Source organism: Piliocolobus tephrosceles, chromosome 2 (genome assembly GCF_002776525.5).
Source record: "Piliocolobus tephrosceles isolate RC106 chromosome 2, ASM277652v3, whole genome shotgun sequence".
Taxonomy (NCBI): Eukaryota; Metazoa; Chordata; class Mammalia; order Primates; family Cercopithecidae; genus Piliocolobus; species Piliocolobus tephrosceles.
This window is the reverse complement of record NC_045435.1, coordinates 176,799,906-176,818,462: the sequence shown is the minus strand read 5'-3', so window position 1 is coordinate 176,818,462 and position 18,557 is coordinate 176,799,906.

Genomic DNA, 18,557 nt, shown 5'->3' with positions numbered 1-18,557 from the left:
TTCTAATCTTGGCACCATCTCAGATCTGATACTTGGAAACAGGTTTATTTTAAAAAGCAGATCAGCAGCCCCAAAGGAGCATGCATAACAGGAACCTCCAGCTTTGTTCGGGGCCCGGCTGTTCTTGGGCAGACTGACATGGCTTCTCTTCTGCCAGTGTCAGGCCAAGCATATGCTCCTTCCCCGCTGGTACTACAAAGAGCAACAATGCACCGAGGGACAGAAGAAACAGCCCACAGGCAGGAGTCTCTATTTCCCCAGCCATCACTTAGGCCTGTTAGACCCCACTTCCAGTACTTAGGCTCAGAGTGTAGACCCCACCTCCAGTACAGCACAGGTCAGGAAGTTAAAGGCCTGCTGCAAAGTCACATGGGAAGAACTGCAGGACATTCTCCCCACTGCTTCACCTGTGGGGTCAGGCAGGACTGCAGATCTTCAGCAAACAAGTGGGCTGTGGAAGACCCGTGACTATCTTGTGGAAGGGTGAATTTGAATCACCCTCGCAGAAAGGCAGAAATGAGTTCTTTAGTAGTAAATGGGCCTAGCTGGCTGCCCAGCAGTGTTCTTGCTTCTGTGGAGGGTGGGCTACATCTAAATGTGCATTCAGAAACATACCATGTTCTGAGAAAGTGTCCCTCAGGGACTGTCTACTCCAACATTTCCTACAGATTCTAACACTGAGGCCCTGGTCCCAGCGTCTTAGAAGGGGCCAGTTAAGGGGCGACAGACACCTCTGTTGTCAGCCCCTGTAAAAACTCCACATAGTCATGTAAGTGTAATAAGACAGAGATTTTTAAAAACGGTTTCTTTATTTGATAAAGATGTTCATGATCATCATTGTCCTTGAAAATAAATTTCCAAAGAGTCATGGGGCTTATTTTCTCTGTAGTTTAGCATCAAGCATAGAGAAAAGGCATCTGACCAATAGCTACCCTCTGGGAGCTGGCTTGTGCCACCCAGTTGCCAGGAAACCTGCGCCATCCAGACTCACTTGTGCTGAGGACAGCACCTGGCACGGTGGCACCTCATCCTCACCATTCATGTTTTTCTTTCTCACAGTCCCAAATCTGTTCTAATTTATCAGTGAGGAAAACAGTTTGGGAATAAAACTAAAATTGACATGACTATGCCTGGCCCTTGCCTTTTCTAAGACTAGAACAGAGTTTTAGATGGCAAGAGGGCCCCGTCATTGTGCAGACGAGGAAAGGAAAAGGAGGGAGGTGAGATGGCTCACCCAGCGGCACTGCAGGGGTCAGCAGAGCCTGGGAACCCAGCACTTCATTCCCAGCTCCATCCAGTGGCCACTGCCATACCACGAGGTGCTGCAGGTTTCTTAGCTGATCGTATTGAACAAAAACCAGGGTGGGGGTGAGGAGGTAAACACTGACTGCCATATTTTAGGCCTAGAATCTCCACATTCTATATTAACAGAGTGAACTAAAACTCTTTTCCAAGTAAAAATTAACCAATACACAGATGTGAATATGGATGATGTCTTAGTCTGTTTTGTGTGCTATGTGCTATTAGAGAGTATCGCAGACCAGGTAATTTATAACAGACATAAATTTACTTCCCACAGTTCTGGAGGTTGGAGGGTCCAAGATCAAGGCAGGTTTGGTGTCTGGTGGAGGCTGTATCCTTTGGAAGGGGGCTAGCAGAAGAGCAAGCAAGTGAGCCGGAGTGCATAGCCACTTTTATAAGGGTCTTGACCCCATTCACCAGGAGGAGCCCTCATGCCCCAATCACTTCTTTAAGGCCTCACATCTTAATACTATCACACTGTAACACTTGAATTTTGGAGGGGACACGTTCAAATCATAGCCTTTATTTTGGCTGTGTTTCCTACCCCCACGCCATTCATGAACCAAGTTAGAATCAATGAGCTTCTGCCCAACCATTGTGATGGATCCCCTCAAAAGACTCATGCCTGTAATCCCAGCACTTTGGGAGGCCGAGCTCAGCAGGTGGATCACCTGAGGTCAGGAGTTCAAGACCAGCCTGGCCCACATGGCGAAACCCTGCCTCTACTAAAAATACAAAAATTAGCTGACCATGGTGGTGGGTGCCTGTAATCCCAGCTACTTGAGAGGCCAAGGCAGGAGAATCTCTTGAACCTGGGAAGTGGAGGTTGCATTGAGCCAAGATCACGCCATTGCACTCCAGGCTGGGCAACAAGAGTGAAACTCCATCTCAAAAACAAGCAAACAAACAAAATAAAACAAACAAACAAACAAACAAACAAAAACTCACCTCCCTATCTCACAGCTCCTGTCTCCTTTTGGGACTAAGGAAAACACCAGTACCATAGGAGAGGATGAAGGTAAATGGGAGGGGAGACGGCTCTGGGACTGACCTCTTATGAAGCCACAGTAGCTTCATTCTCTCAAGAGGAGACTTTTCCAGCCAAGCACGTCTCAGGCTGCACCCACCAATCACAATCCTAGAAAGAAGAGGCAAAGAAGTCTCTGAGACAGGCTGTCCTCAGACCAGGAGCTGAGGTCAGCGGTGCTCTGCAAACCTTCATCCGAACTTTGTCTCAGATTTCCTTTTAAGCTCCAGGAAAGACTAGATGTCACAACCTTAGAGGAAATGGACTTGAGTTTTCATTAAATTTCTCCTGTATGGGGTACCGGGCAATGGGCATGTGAGTTCAGCTTCTAACAATGGTGACTCCCCTTGCTCTGTCTGAATAAAACCACACTTCAGGGGAGAAAGAACAGGTAGGAATGGTGTCTGGACCTCCGATTGCCCTGGTCAGGATACACCAGGTCAAAGTGCTTACCTTTCGGTCATTTGGATGATTTACTGCTACTTGGCTGGTCTCCCTTGCCTTGATTTTTCCCTATCTATCTTTTCTTTACTCAGAGGAAATACCTATCTCCTTATCTTACCCTAATCAATAGATGTTTTTGGTGGGTCTCCACTGCTTTTCCATTCAAACTCCTCACCTCAGAGTCACAGGTCCTTCATCACACTGGCTCACTGCTCCCTTCACAGGCCTGCTTTCCTAACAAGTCACATTTCTAAGAGTTCCCTAAACTTAACCTTTCTCTTTCAGCTTTTTCACCCATTGACATTATTTCAGAGTAGTTTCCTCACCTAGAGCACCACACTGCTCTTGTTACAAACCTCTCTATCTGCCCAAATCCAGCCATCAAAGCTTACCCCTAATGTAACCCAAAGTCTAACATGGTCAGTATCTCAATGGTATTGATGATGAGGAGGATGTTGGTCAATAGCATGTATTATTATATACCAGGCCACGTGTTAAGTGTATGGGTTTTTTCCTCAAAACCACCCTATAACGTACATGATGTTATTATCTCCATTTGACAATGGAAAAGAAAAACCAATGCACAAAGAGGTGACATGACACTTCACTCCACCATGGATTATAGTAAGTCATACCACTTTGCATCTTCCCTTCTAGGGGAGCAGGAGTGGAGCCCTACGCCTCTTCTTTTGCACCCCCTGCCTACTGCAGTGCCTGACACATGGTACCTACTGAGTATATTGGGACTCATTTCAGAAGGGCACAAGACAGCTGCTTATTGTGTTTTCTTGCAATTGGCTATTCTCTCATTTGGTGACTTAGTTTTATATTTCAGAGATCAAGTCTAGTGTGGACAGAGGAGAGTCGTCTGCCACAGGAGAAGGAAGCATCATGTAGGTTCCTGTTGGAGACGGGGAGGAAGATGGGGGGAATCCTTTCTTCTTCTTTGGGATGGGGGCAGTCACTCCATGTGGTCATCTGTGATCCAGTTCTTCAAGCCTGGACAGGATTGGCCACAGTTCTGATCGGAGTGAATGGGTAGGGGAGGGTTAAGAGGAAGAAAACAAAAGGTTTGGAACTGGTAACTTTGGTGTGTATGTGCATGCGTGCATATGTGTGTGTGTGTGTGTGTGTGCTGTATCACAGCATGAATACTAGAGACTCAGGGCTGATCAACTTCATCAATCATATCCCAGACAAGGGAAAGGCCAATCTTTCTGTGCCCCAGTGCTTTTGTCTATGGTGGTGGGGACAGGGGGTCATGGCTTCCCATGTGGAGCCCAGGCTTTCTGTCCCAGCTGGCAGTGGAATCTGCATTTCCAAGATCACAGAGACCCAGGCTCAAGTTTAGTGTTGCCACTTATAAGCCAAGTGCCCTCTGGCAAGGAGCTCACTCGTTCTGAGCCCCAATTTGTACCTATATTAATGCTGGGTAACATACTTGTATTTCAGGGTTGGTGTCACGGCTAGATGAGACAGCATACACAGACCATGGGCATGAGGCCCAGGCCGGGGCTCAGTGAAGAAGAAGGTAGAACTTCATCTCAAGCTCCCACAGCCCATGTGAACCCACGTGGACACTGCTCTGTGCACATGTGGTGCTTCTCTGCTATGAAGGCCTCAGCCCCTAGGCTCCCTGATGCCCCGCTTTCCCCCAGCAAGTATTGCTTCTGCTCCAGGAGAAGCCTGCCTTCAGGGGGGCCAAAGTCACATTGTATGCCCACTGGGTTGTCCTTTGCATGGCTTTAAGAAGCAGGATTCTACTCTGTTTCTGATATCCCATAATAAGAAATGATATATTTTGATAATTCTTTGATTTAGTAGGTCTTTAGTATGCATGAGCTAGAATTTTAGAGACCATGACTGTAATTTGGGGCTTGTAGTTAAGTACAGCTCAGAGGCTGGACATGATTCACTACCGCCGTGTGTCCTTGGGTCTTCCATGTGTCCCACTCATTCTTTGACGAAGATTGCTTTAGGATGTTCTATTTGCTTCCTCATCTCCATGCCTGTCTTCTGAATTCAGGCAAAGAATAATTCTATTTTAAAAGTTGCTCTAAGAAGCTCTAGTCTGATTGGTTGTTTTGAGCTCACCTAAACCCAAAGCCACACTCTGTGGATGAGAAAAATGGAGGTCCAAAGAGATTTAAGTAACACGCGTGGGTAATTACAGAGGGTGAGTGGCAGATCCAGAGGAGTGAACAGGCCCCGAAGTTCCCAAAGTGGAATCTTTTTCAGCTCATGTTGCTATTGGCCTGCATCTGTGAGATGTTCCCCGTGTCCATATACTTTCTATACAATTATTTATCCAATGTTTTTTTCTTCAAATTGACTCATATTTTTAGTTGAATAAATTTATCTTAAAGGGAAATTTTATGTCATGACTTTGTGAAAAGGCAGTATCACTGGCCATTCATAGGAAGTTATTAACTAAAGACAATGCAAAATAGTATATGAAATTGTGACTGTATTGTTGCCTGGGCAAAGAAACCATGCTGGAAATCCATTCTTTTTTATTAGAAAGCATGATTGCCAGGTTTCAGGGATGTTAAAGACCTAAGAGGAATAAACCGAATCTGATTCTGGACCTGATTCCAATGCTATCTAATGTCATCTTTATATCAGTGAGAAGAATTTTTCTCCAATACACTCAGTAGTATAATTCTCACACTTGGAGACCACTGCAGTGAACAATGTAGCCACGACAGATCCCCTTGTTTCTTTAGAGGTCAGCAGACTCCTCACCTTTCCTTGCCCAGCAGGCCCCATCAAGAATATTAAACTTAAAAACGGTTCATAGACATTTTGTTTAATGACCAGATACCCAATGAACGCCTAACTCACTTTCATTTTCTCATGTTGTAGAATACATGTGGAATTTAAGCATACATTTTCATAAATTTTCTTATGGACTATTTTGTTCACCTCAGAAACAATGTCAAGATAATTAAATTTTAAATAATAAGTCAGGGAAGTTGATCTCAGCAGTAGAAAATGCTGTGATTTAAATTGCCAATATACAAATACTTTTAGTTCTTGCAATCCACTGCCAACTGTGCCTGCCGGAAGTTAAATTCTCAATAGCTTGCTATGATTGATGCAGGCATTAGTCAAAAAAAAAAAAAAAAAAAAAAAAAAAAAAAAGTCGAACTAAATAATTTGCATCCAAAGGATGACATCAGTAACACCATGAACTTGTTGTTCAAGAAACTGACCACTAGATGGAGAACTTGCAATTCAAAAAGAAAATAACTCGGCCTCTTCGGTACAAACATTTTACCAAAGGGTCTATTGTACTTACAAACTGCATCTACACAAGCGAGAAGGTACTACTTGCCCTGAAGATGGTATTCTTTTATTTTCTACCAGATTTTGATATTCCTTTCCCTCCTTCCTCAGGACAGGTCACTTCTCCCTACAGTCAGTGTTTCTGTGTGAGTTCACCTTTAAAACTTTGAGCGTGTCATTATTGTATTCCCAGCCCTGTGACTGAGTAGAAAAATGTGTTCCTTAAGATGTGGTCTCTTTCTTCTCCCTGCCTTGACACTACTCACTCCTGAGCATGAGGGCTTCGCATCATCAAGTCTCATTCCTGAATGCGAATCCAATGCAGCCTGCAAAAGCACCTTGATTTGTAGGAAATTTTTTTCTTCTCCATGAATTACACACCATCTTTATTCTCCACTATGATAACAGCAATAAATCCCCTTTAAAGTTTTTTTTTTTTTAAAGAAATTCTATATCATTGGAGTGGTTGTTCTTGTACCAAGTCTTTAAATATGGCTATAATGAGATATATGAGCCCAGTTCTCAGAGTGAGGACAGGGAGTACGAGTGACACCTTCATGCAATAGGGTCTAAAACAATAGAATACATTGAGATCACTGCAGCAAATCAGTGAGTTTATTTGGAAGTTCTAATTTAGGGATATCTCTTTCCCCCATGGCTAATGGTGTGTATGTGCATGCGTGTGTGTGTGTGTGTGTGTGTGCATATGAGCACATGTGTGTGCATGTGTGTGTTGGTGTGGCATAAAGGGGGAGGGCAGATGAACTGAAACATTTATTTATTTTCTTTCTGTATAAATAGGCACGTGAACAAAATCAAGCACAAAAGAGATTCTTTGTGGCTGGGGTTTCCTGACTGCAGCCCCAGAACCTAAGAACCCAAAGCTCCATTCCCAAGTGGTCTCTCCTAATTTGCTAAATAACCTTGGGCAAGTCACTTAACCTTCCCAAACCTCAGCTTCTCCATCTATAAAGGAGGATGCAGAGCGCTGTCTCTTTCCAGCTTCTCCAGGAAGTTGTGAGGACTAATGATAAGAGAAAGGCAGTCAAGGGTCTGGAGTTTCTTTAAGAAAGGTGCTGCTTACCCTTGGATGAGAGTCCTAAAAATAAAAGAATAAACACGAGCAGTCCAGGCCAAAGTCGCAAGGGCTCTGTGCCTTGTGGTTTCCACGTTTTCTATTCCTCAAAGAGGGTTGGTGGGGACCAAACAAAACAAAACACCTAATAAAGCCTTTGTCTGACAAAATTCTCGCTGGATTTTTATCTGATTACTCTGTGTCTATAGATGAAATGATTTTTAAACGTCCTGAAAGAACTGAAAGGAAAAAAATGTCTCTGCCCAAAGACGCCAGGCATTCCTGTCTAGCCCTTCATCGCACAGAGAGAAAAGAACTCCTCTGACAATTAGCCTTCTATTCTGGTGACAGTAATTATCACCATTAGGGGCTTTGCTTTTGCTCTTATGATGAAATATATATTTAGGCTGCAGAGGCTCCAATCTGAGGACTATTTGGGCAGAACCCAAAATGCAAGGAAAGGATCGATTTTAACCTATTTTAAAACATTTGATCTAATTTGATATTTCTAGTTTTCAATGGCTTACAGCAAATAGATGAAAATAAATGTCTTGTCACATGTTTTGCTGTGGACTATGCCTTTTGGTTTTCAAAGACTCCTGAAAACAGGAGGAGAATCCTCTATTAGCTGTGTCTGATGCCTCAGGATTTTCCAGCTGTCGTTGTTCAAAGGTCTGTCTTTTGGAGCCTGGTGGAATGACCAAGTGGATTATTTGCTCTAAAATTCTGTAAGTGATCTGTTTCTGAGTCTTTTGGATAGAACAATAAAAAAGGGATGGGGCAGAGAGAGAAGCAGCAAGTCCAGACAAGTGTTTGTGGGTGTGTATGCATTCTTGTGTATATTTTCAGGCTAGACATCTAATTCTGATTATTTGGAGAGGAGTAAGAACAATGAATAAGCATGGATCGTGCTGCTACTAGCTTCCTTTTATGAAATCTAATTCTTGTAGTGGCCCACTGCCTTGATTAAGGCTTTCCTCTCTAAATAATTAATTTGCCTTTATGCAAGCGTATTTGCCTCTTACACATCCTAACACACAACACCGAGGACCCAGGCTCAGCAAACCCACTGTCAAGCACATAAATAATTGCCTTGGAATAATTAACAATTAATCTTGGTAAAAGGAGAGCTAAACATTACTGTACTATGTTAATTCAAAACAGATATTAGCTGTTTGGTGTTAGAAAATGTTATAAACGTATATACAGTTATAAACCTACATGGTCAGTAAGTTTAGTTAGCTGAAATATGTTAACTAGTAGTTTTGATGTAAATATTTAACCCATTTGCTTCAATCTATTTCACAAACATTTATGCAAAATGGCCTTTTTTTTTTTTTTTTTTTGATGAAGTCCCTGAAATCAAGAAGAACTGGGATTGAGAGTATAAATGGCTTATCAGGTTCCTCACTTCACCTGTAGCAAAACTCAACACAGATGGTCTATGACAATAGGTGAGCAGCATATTCTTCACATGCCAAGAATTTGGGTGTGAAAAACACATGAGCAAAATCCCATCCACTGGGCTGCTGAATTCATGGTAGGGAGGGTTTTTCATAAAGAAATATACTAAGACAGGCCAGGCACAGTGGCTCACACCTGTAATCCCAGCTACTCAGGTGGCTGAGGCAGGAGAATCACTTGAACCCAAGAAGCCAAGGCTGCAGTGAACTGAGATCATGCTGCTGTACTCTAGCCTGATGACAAAGCAAGACTCCATCTCAAAATATATACATATGTATATATGCGTATATATAGTGACCAGCCTGGCCCATATAGCGAAACTCCATCTCTACTAAAAATACAAAAAAAGTTAGCCAGGCATGGTGGCACATGCCTGTAGTTCCAGCTACTCAGGAGGCTGAGGCAGGAGAACTGCTTGAACCTGGAAAGGAGAGGTTGCAGTGAGCCGAGATCATGCCACTGCAATCCACTGTCTCCTCTGTTGAGAGAGCCATGGAACAGATTCTCCTTCAGAACCTCCAGAAGGAACCAACCCTGCCCACATCTTGGTTTTGGACTTCTGGCCTCCTGAACTGTGAAAGAATAAATTTCTGTTGTTTAAGTCACCCGGTTTGTGGTACTTATTGTTACATCAGCCCCAGCAAACTAACACACAAGGGTGCTATGATATTACCTCTATTTCACATACAAGAAACTTGCCCAACATTATCTAGTTAGTTGGTGATGGGTGCTGGATTCAAATTCAGGCCTGATGCCAGGGTCTATATGCTTTTGCCAACACTTCCCAGATCACTGTGCACATAGTGTTGCAAATTTGATCCCTTCTCTTTTTAGTCTAAGTTCTGTGGGAACAAACATTATGGCCTCATGTCTGTAGGGTGGAGAGACCACACCGTAACACACTGACCTATCTATATATATATTTGTGTGTGTGTGTGTGTGTGTGTGTGTGTGTATATATATATATATATAGACAGATCAGTGTGTGTGTGTATGTGTGTGTGTGTGTGTGTATATATATAGACAGATCAGTGTGTGTGTGTATATGTGTGTGTGTGTGTGTGTGTGTATATATATATATTTAGAGAGAAAGAGAGAGAAATCCTTAGTTTCTAAGCCTTGTCTGTCTCTATTACCATCCTTATCAGGTAACAATATGAAAATGTTGTGCCTACCCTTGTCACTTTACAGAGAGGGGACAGACGTCTGGATGGCGTTCTCCGAGCATCGTTCTCATTCCCACCCCTGTCCCACTTTCAGATATTACCTCATTCCCTTTCAATTCAGCCAACAGAGCTTGAGATAGAGGAGGGTAAGCAAGAGGGCACTCCCACACAGGGGGTTGTGGAGTTCCCCTCCATCCCCAGGGTCCCAGAGCCATCAAGCCCTAGTGTCTCCCTGTTATCCTCATAAAACTGACTCCTTCACACCAACTCCTTTGGTCTAAAGTTTGACTTCAGCATCAGCTGACATGCTCTTAATCCTCGCTGATTTTCTGACATCTTGGGGTTCAGCTTTGTCCTAACCTTGTTTCCCAAGCTAAATTTGAGTTTACCATTACCAAAGGGACATAGCCGCTGGAAGTATTCTAGGACATACATTCGAGGAAGAGCAGCTCCACTCATGACTGAGCCCACTCTCTCACACAGGCTATCAAACATCTGGCACAGGACCTCTCTCTGTAGGCCGCTGTCCCCAAAGCTGCATTGGTGCTTGTGAATTTTACTCTAAAATAAACTTTTTCCTGGACTCACAAAGGCAGGTGATGCCTCTGCATGCCTCACTTTTGTGTGTGTGTGGTGGTGAATTTCGTCATTTCTGCAGTTGTTTTGTGATTATTGATATTATTCTTATGAACTGAAATCCCAGAAGAATGTGTACGAGGCAGGTTCACTACACTTGTCCTTTGAAAAAGCCCACACAGACTTTTTTCTGCAGAACTTCCTTTCTGCCACTAGATTTAATATTTAAAGATAGGGATGGGGGCATCAGAGTAAGTAGTGACACAAACAAAACTTCTTGTGTTGGGCACATTTCCTTAGCCTCCAAGATTTTTCAACAGGCCGGCTTTCAGGAAACAATTCTGTTAGAATTCTTGGTAAACTCACCACTGTCTTAAATTGCTTTTAGCTGGTTTGTATCAAGAGCAGGGCAAGGAGAGAGGCAGAACACATTTCCCCTGGATGAGGCGTATCCTAAAGTGGTATTCCCAGCAAGAGTAAGGGACAAGCAGGGAGAGCCAGGAATTGTCAGCACTGATCAATATTGATCGTGTATATACCTGGTGCTGGACAGCTCAGGCACAGGAGTGATGATCAGAAAGCAAGGGACAGGGGATTTTGGAAGCATTATAAATGGTTGTGTTAAAATGAGGCAGCTCATGAGCCTGCAAATAAGGTATCAGAAAGGAGAAGGCAGGTGGACTGTCCTAGGACCATAATGTTAAGATGTTAAGCTATCCCTGGAATAACTGAGTTGATGAAGGAAGGAAAGAGTTGAAGACTATGGAAGAAGAAGGTATTAGCTGGTGGTTTGCCTACTGTAGACAGAACACTTTTTTGACTGTTTATTTCCTTGCTTTTTTTTTTTTTTCTCGGATTGCATGTTTGAAATTTTCTTTTTTGATCTTTAAATAGTCCTGGGGGAAACACTTATAAGGCAGACAAGATGTTTGCAAGCTTTTGTATTTTTCATTAAAAAATAAATATTACAGAGGAGGTTGTAGACCAGATCAGTTGTTGTAGTATAATCAGCTAAGCAAATCTACCCTTTCCTCTGCCATGATTATAGTGAGGTCATTCACCTTAGTTTGTCCGTCAGTAAATTGCGGATGCTACATTTCACCAACTAGCTGACTTGGTATTTAAAAGGATTTTAAGCATCTCTAAAACTCTATGTTGTATTATAATAAGATTTATAGCTCTGTACATTTTGTGCAGTGATAGAAAGTTACTGCTCTATATCATCATTATTCTGAAATCTTCAGGTCTTTGCAATAGTTTAAGACTGTGACAATGAAGGATTTAGTCAAAGAATCTGGCATATTGCTCTTTTCTTATTCTGTGCAAGGTTCTGAATTAATGCAATTGAAATTTTAAGAAATAGTGCTTATATTTCTCAATATCAAGTGCAATTGTTAAATTTTTATATTTCTGCTGTATTTCTTAACCCTTTATAAGCATTTTAAAACATGCTTTTTCTATTGTTTATCCTAAATAGGTTTTTGTGGCTATTATTGAAGCACCATTGGTCTCATTGACTAGCTGCCATTCAATATTTACCAATAAGCAGACAGGCATGAAAGGCCGTATTTGCTTACATGACAGTGATTGTCTCTGTGAGAAACATTCATAGCACTTTTTTTTTTTATTTTTTGTTTTTTGAGACAGAGTCTTGCTCTGTCACCCAGGCTGCAGTGCAGTGGCATGATCTCGGCTTACTGCAACCTCTGCCTCCAGGGTTCAAGAGATTCTCCTGCCTCAGCCTCCCAAGTAGCTGGGACCACAGGTGCCCGCCACCACACCCGGCTAATTTTTTGTATTTTTAGTAGAGATGGGGTTTCACCATGTTAGCCAGGATGGTCTCGATCTCCTGACCTCGTGATCCGCCTGCTTCAGCCTCCCAAAGTGCTGGGATTATAGGTGTGAGCCACTGCACCCTGCTATGTAACACATTGTTTTTAAAGCCATCTCCACTTCCACTAGAAGGAATAGCTGAGTCTCAGACATTTCTTTAAATTTTACTGTAGTTTTCTATTACATTCCTAAATAAGATGAAAAAATACTTAGGAAATCCACAGATTTCTAATGAAATAATAGTATTTTGTCTGTAATTGAGACACACAATCTGATAGTTATGCTGACTACTGAACAGGTCAAAGAAGCACTTCTCTAAAGCATCATATTCTCAGAGAGGGGAAGTAGCATTTTGTGAATCCTTACTATGAGCCAGGCACTGTGCTAAATGCTTCTCTAAATTGCCAAATAAGATATTATTTACAAGGCCATGGCATGGTGTACTGGGTCAAATTGTGTCCCCGCCCCTAAAGATATGCTTAAGTCCTAACCCAAATGTGACCTTATATGGAAATAAGGTTTCTGCAGATTTAATTAAGATGAGGCCGTCATTAATTAAGATGACTGAATCAGAATGAGCCCTGAATTCAATGACTGGTGTCCTTATAAAAGAAAGGCAAAGGAGATTGGATATAGAGATACATGGGGAAGAAGGTCATGTGATGACAGAGGTGATTGGAGTAGTGCACACACAAGCCAAGGGATGCCAAAGATTGTCTGCAACCATCAGGAACTAGGACAGAGGCATGGAACAGATTCGCCCTCAGAGCCTCCAGAAGGAACCAACCCTGCCCACATCTTGATTTTGGACTTCTGGCCACCTGAACTGTGAAAGAATAAATTTCTGTTGTTTAAGTCACCAGTTTGTGGTACTTATTGTTTGTTTGTTTTTTTTTTTTTTTTTGAGCTTAATAACTCTTTATTACTTCTTGAATACTATTTTTTTATTATACTTTAAGTTCTAGGGTACATGTGCATAACGTGCAGGCTTGTTACATGTGTATACTTGTGCCATGTTGGTGTGCTGCACCCATCAACTCGTCAGCACCCATCAATTCATCATTTATATCAGGTATAACTCCCAATGCAGTCCCTCCCCCCTACCCCCTCCCCATGATAGGCCCCGGTGTGTGATGTTCCCCTTCCCGAGTCCAAGTGATCTCATTGTTCAGTTCCCACCTATGAGTGAGAACATGCGGTGTTTGGTTTTCTCTTCTTGTGATAGTTTGCTAAGAATGATGGCTTCCAGCTGCATCCATGTCCCAACAAAGGATGCAAACTCATTCTTTTTTATGGCTGCATAGTATTCCATGGTGTATATGTGCCACATTTTCTTAATCCAGTCTGTCACTGATGGACATTTGGGTTGATTCCAAGTCTTTGCTATTGTGAATAGTGCTGCAATAAACATACGTGTGCATGTGTCTTTATAGCAGCATGATTTATAATCCTTTGGGTATATACCCAGTAGTGGGATGGCTGGGTCATATGGTACATCTAGTTCTAGATCCTTGAGGAATTGCCATACTGTTTTCCGTAATGGTTGAACTAGTTTACAATCCCACCAACAGTGTAAAAGTGTTCCTACTTCTCCACATCCTCTCCAGCACCTGTTGTTTCCTGACTTTTTAATGATTGCCATTCTAACTGGTGTGAGATGGTATCTCATTGTGGTTTTGATTTGCATTTCTCTGATGGCGAGTGATGATGAGCATTTTTTCATGTGTCTGTTGGCTGTATGAATGTCTTCTTTTGAGAAATGTCTGTTCATATCCTTTCCCCACTTTTTGATGGGGTTGTTTGTTTTTTTCTTGTATATTTGTTTGAGTTCTTTGTAGATTCTGGATATTAGCCCTTTGTCAGAATAGTAGGTTGCAAATATTTTCTCCCATTCTGTAGGTTACCTGTTCACTCTGATGGTAGTTTCTTTTGCTATGCAAAAGCTCTTTAGTTTAATTAGATCCCATTTGTCAATTTTGGCTTTTGCTGCTGTTGCTTTTGGTGTTTTAGACATGAAGTCCTTGCCCATGCCTATGTCCTGAATGGTACTACCTAGGTTTTCTTCTAGGGTTTTTATGGTATTAGGTCTAACATTTAAGTCTCTAATCCATCTTGAATTAATCTTCATATAAGGAGTAAGGAAAGGATCCAATTGCAGCTTTCTACTTATGGCTAGCCAATTTTCCCAGCACCATTTATTAAATAGGGAATCCTTTCCCCATTTCTTGTTTCTCTCAGGTTTGTCAAAGATCAGATGGCTGTAGATGTGTGATATTATTTCTGAGGACTCTGTTCTGTTCCATTGGTCTATATCTCTGTTTTGGTACCAGTACCATGCTGTTTTGGTTACTGTAGCCTTGTAGTATACTTTGAAGTCAGGTAGCGTGATGCCTCCAGCTTTGTCCTTTTGACTTAGGATTGTCTTGGCAATGCGGGCTCTTTTTTGGTTCCATATGAACTTTAAAGCAGTTTTTTCCAATTCTGTGAATAAACTCATTGGTAGCTTGATGGGGATGGCATTGAATCTATAAATAACCTTGGGCAGTATGGCCATTTTCACGATATTGATTCTTCCTATCCATGAGCATGGTATGTTCTTCCATTTGTTTGTGTCCTCGTTGATTTCACTGAGCAGTGGTTTGTAGTTCTCCTTGAAGAGGTCCTTTACATCTCTTGTAAGTTGGATTCCTAGGTATTTTATTCTCTTTGAAGCAATTGTGAATGGAAGTTCATTCCTGATTTGGCTCTCTGCTTGTCTGTTATTGGTGTATAAGAATGCTTGTGATTTTTGCACATTAATTTTGTATCCTGAGACTTTGCTGAAGTTGCTTATCAGCTTAAGGAGATTTTGGGCCGAGACAATGGGGTTTTCTAAATATACAATCATGTCATCTGCAAACAGGCACAGTTTGACTTCTTCTTTTCTTAATTGAATACCCTTGATTTCTTTCTCTTGCCTGATTGCCCTAGCCAGAACTTCCAACACTATGTTGAATAGGAGTGGTGAGAGAAGGCATCCCTGTCTTGTGCCAGTTTTCAAAGGGAATTTTTCCAGTTTTTGCCCATTCAGTATGATATTAGCTGTGGGTTTGTCATAAATAGCTCTTATTATTTTGAGGTACGTTCCATTAATACCGAATTTATTGAGCGGTTTTAGCATGAAGGGCTGTTGAATTTTGTCAAAAGCCTTTTCTGCATCTATTGAGATAATCATGTGGTTCTTGTCTTTGGTTCTGTTTATATGCTGGATTATGTTTATTGATTTGCGAATGTTGAACCAACCTTGCATCCCAGGGATGAAGCCCACTTGATCATGGCGGATAAGCTTTTTGATGTGCTGCTGAATCCGATTTGCCAGTATTTTATTGAGGATTTTTGCATCGATGTTCATCAGGGAGATTGGTCTAAAATTCTCTTTTTTTGTTGTATCTCTGCCAGGCTTTGGTATCAGGATGATGTTGGCCTCATAACATGAGTTAGGGAGGATTCCCTCTTTTTCTATTGATTGGAATAGTTTCAGAAGGAATGGTACCAGCTCCTCCTTGTACCTCTGGTAGAATTCAGCTGTGAATCCATCTGGTCCTGGACTTTTTTTGGTTGGTAGGCTATTAATTATTGCCTTAATTTCAGAGGCTGCTATTGGTCTATTCAGGGATTCAACTTCTTCCTGGTTTAGTCTTGGAAGAGTGTAAGTGTCCAGGAAATTATCCATTTCTTCTAGATTTTCTAGTTGATTTGCATAGAGGTGTTTATAGTATTCTCTGATGGTAGTTTGTATTTCTGTGGGGTCGGTGGTGATATCCCCTTCATCATTTTTTAATTGTGTCTATTTGATTCCTCTCTCTCTTCTTCTTTATTAGTCTTGCTAGCGGTCTGTCAATTTTGTTGATCTTTTCAAAAAACCAACTCCTGGATTCATTGATTTTTTGGAGGGTTTTTTGTGTCTCTATCTCTTTCAGTTCTGCTCTGATTTTAGTTATTTCTTGCCTTCTGCTAGCTTTTGAATGTGTTTGCTTTTGCCTCTCTAGTTCTTTTAATTGTGATGCTAGAGTGTCAATTTTAGATCTTTCCTGCTTTCTCTTGTGGGCATTTAGTGCTATAAATTTCCCTCTACACACTGCTTTAAATGTGTCCCAGAGATTCTGGTATGTTGTATCTTTGTTCTCATTGGTTTCAAAGAACATCTTTATTTCTGCCTTCATTTCGTTATGTACCCAGTAGTCATTCAGGAGCAGGTTGTTCAGTTTCCATGTAGTTGAGCGGTTTTGATTGAGTTTTTTAGTCCTGAGTTCTAGTTTGATTGCACTGTGGTCTGAGAGACAGTTTGTTATAATTTCTGTTCTTTTAAATTTGCTAAGGAGTGCTTTACTTCCAATTATGTGATCAATTTTGGAATAAGTGTGATGTGGTGCTGAGAAGAATGTATATTCTGTTGATTTGGGGTGGAGAGTTCTATAGATGTCCATTAGGTCTGCTTGGTGCAGAGATGAGTTCAATTCCTGGATATCCTTGTTAACTTTGTGTCTCGTTGATCTGTCTAATGTTGACAGTGGAGTGTTGAAGTCTCCCATTATTATTGTATGGGAGTCTAAGTCTCTTTGTAAGTCTCTAAGGACTTGCTTTATGAATCTGGGTGCTCCTGTATTGGGTGCATATATATTTAGGATAGTTAGCTCTTCCTGTTGAATTGATCCCTTTACCATTATGTAATGGCCTTGTCTCTTTTGATCTTTGATAGTTTAAAGTCTGTTTTATCAGAGACTGTATTGCAACCCCTGCCTTTTTTTGTTCTCCATTTGCTTGGTAGATCTTCCTCCATCCCTTTATTTTGAGCCTATGTATGTCTCTGCATGTGAGATGTGTCTCCTGAATACAGCAGACTGATGGGTCTTGACTCTTTATCCAGTTTGCCAGTCTGTGTCTTTTAATTGGAGCATTTAGTCCATTTACATTTAAGGTTAATATTGTTATGTGTGAACTTGATCCTGCCATTATGATATTAACTGGTTATTTTGCTCATTAGTTGATGCAGTTTCTTCCTAGCCTCGATGGTCTTTACATTTTGGCATGTTTTTGCAATGGCTGGTACTGGTTGTTCCTTTCCATGTTTAGGGCTTCCTTCAGGGTCTCTTGTAAGGCAGGCCTGGTGGTGACAAAATCTCTAAGCATTTGCTTATTTGTAAAGGATTTTATTTCTCCCTCACTTATGAAACTTAGTTTGGCTGGATATGAAATTCTGGGTTTAAAATTCTTTTCTTTAAGAATATTGAATATTGGCCCCCACTCTCTTCTGGCTTGTAGAGTTTCTGCCGAGAGATCTGTTGTCAGTCTGATGGGCTTCCCTTTGTGGGTAACCCCACCTTTCTCTCTGGCTGCCCTTAAGATTTTTTCCTTCATTTCAACTTTGGTGAATCTGGCAATTATGTGTCTTGGAGTTGCTCTTCTGGAGGAGTATCTTTGTGGCATTCTCTGTATTTCCTGAATTTGAATGTTGGCCTGCCCTACTAGGTTGGGAAAGTTCTCCTGGATGATATCCTGAAGAGTGTTTTCCAACTTGGTTCCATTTTCCCCCTCACTTTCAGGCACCCCAATCAGACGTAGATTTGGTCTTTTTACATAATCCCATACTTCTTGCAGGCTTTGTTCATTTCTTTTTCTTCTTTTTTCTTTTGGTTTCTCTTCTTGCTTCATTTCATTCATTTGATCCTCAATCGCTGATACTCTTTCTTCCAGTTGATCGAGTTAGTTACTGAAGCTTGTGCATTTGTCACGTATTTCTTGTGTCATGGTTTTCATCTCTGCCATTTCATTTATGACCTTCTCTGCATTAATTAGTCTAGCTGTCAATTCTTCCACTCTTTTTTCAAGATTTTTAGTTTCTTTGCGCTGGGTACATAATTCTTCCTTTAGCTCTGAGAAGTTTGATGGACTGAAGACTTCTTCTCTCATCTCATCAAAGTCATTCTCTGACCAGCTTTGATCCGTTGCTGGCGATGAGCTGCACTCCTTTGCAGGGGGAGATGCGCTCTTGTTTTTTGAATTTCCAGCTTTTCTGCCCTGCTTTTTCCCCATCTTTGTGGTTTTATCTGCCTCTGGTCTTTGATGATGGTGACATACTGATGGGGTTTTGGTATAGGTGTCCTTCCTGTTTGATAGTTTTCCTTCTAACAGTCAGGACCCTCAGCTATAGGTCTGTTGGAGATTGCTTGAGGTCCACTCCAGACCGTTTGCCCGGGTATCAGCAGCAGAGGTTGCAGAAGATAGAATATTGCTGAACAGCGAGTGTACCTGTCTGATTCTTACTTTGGAAGCTTCCTCTCAGGGGTGTACTCCACCCTGTGAGGTGTGGGGTGTCAGACTGCCCCTAGTGGGGGATGTCTCC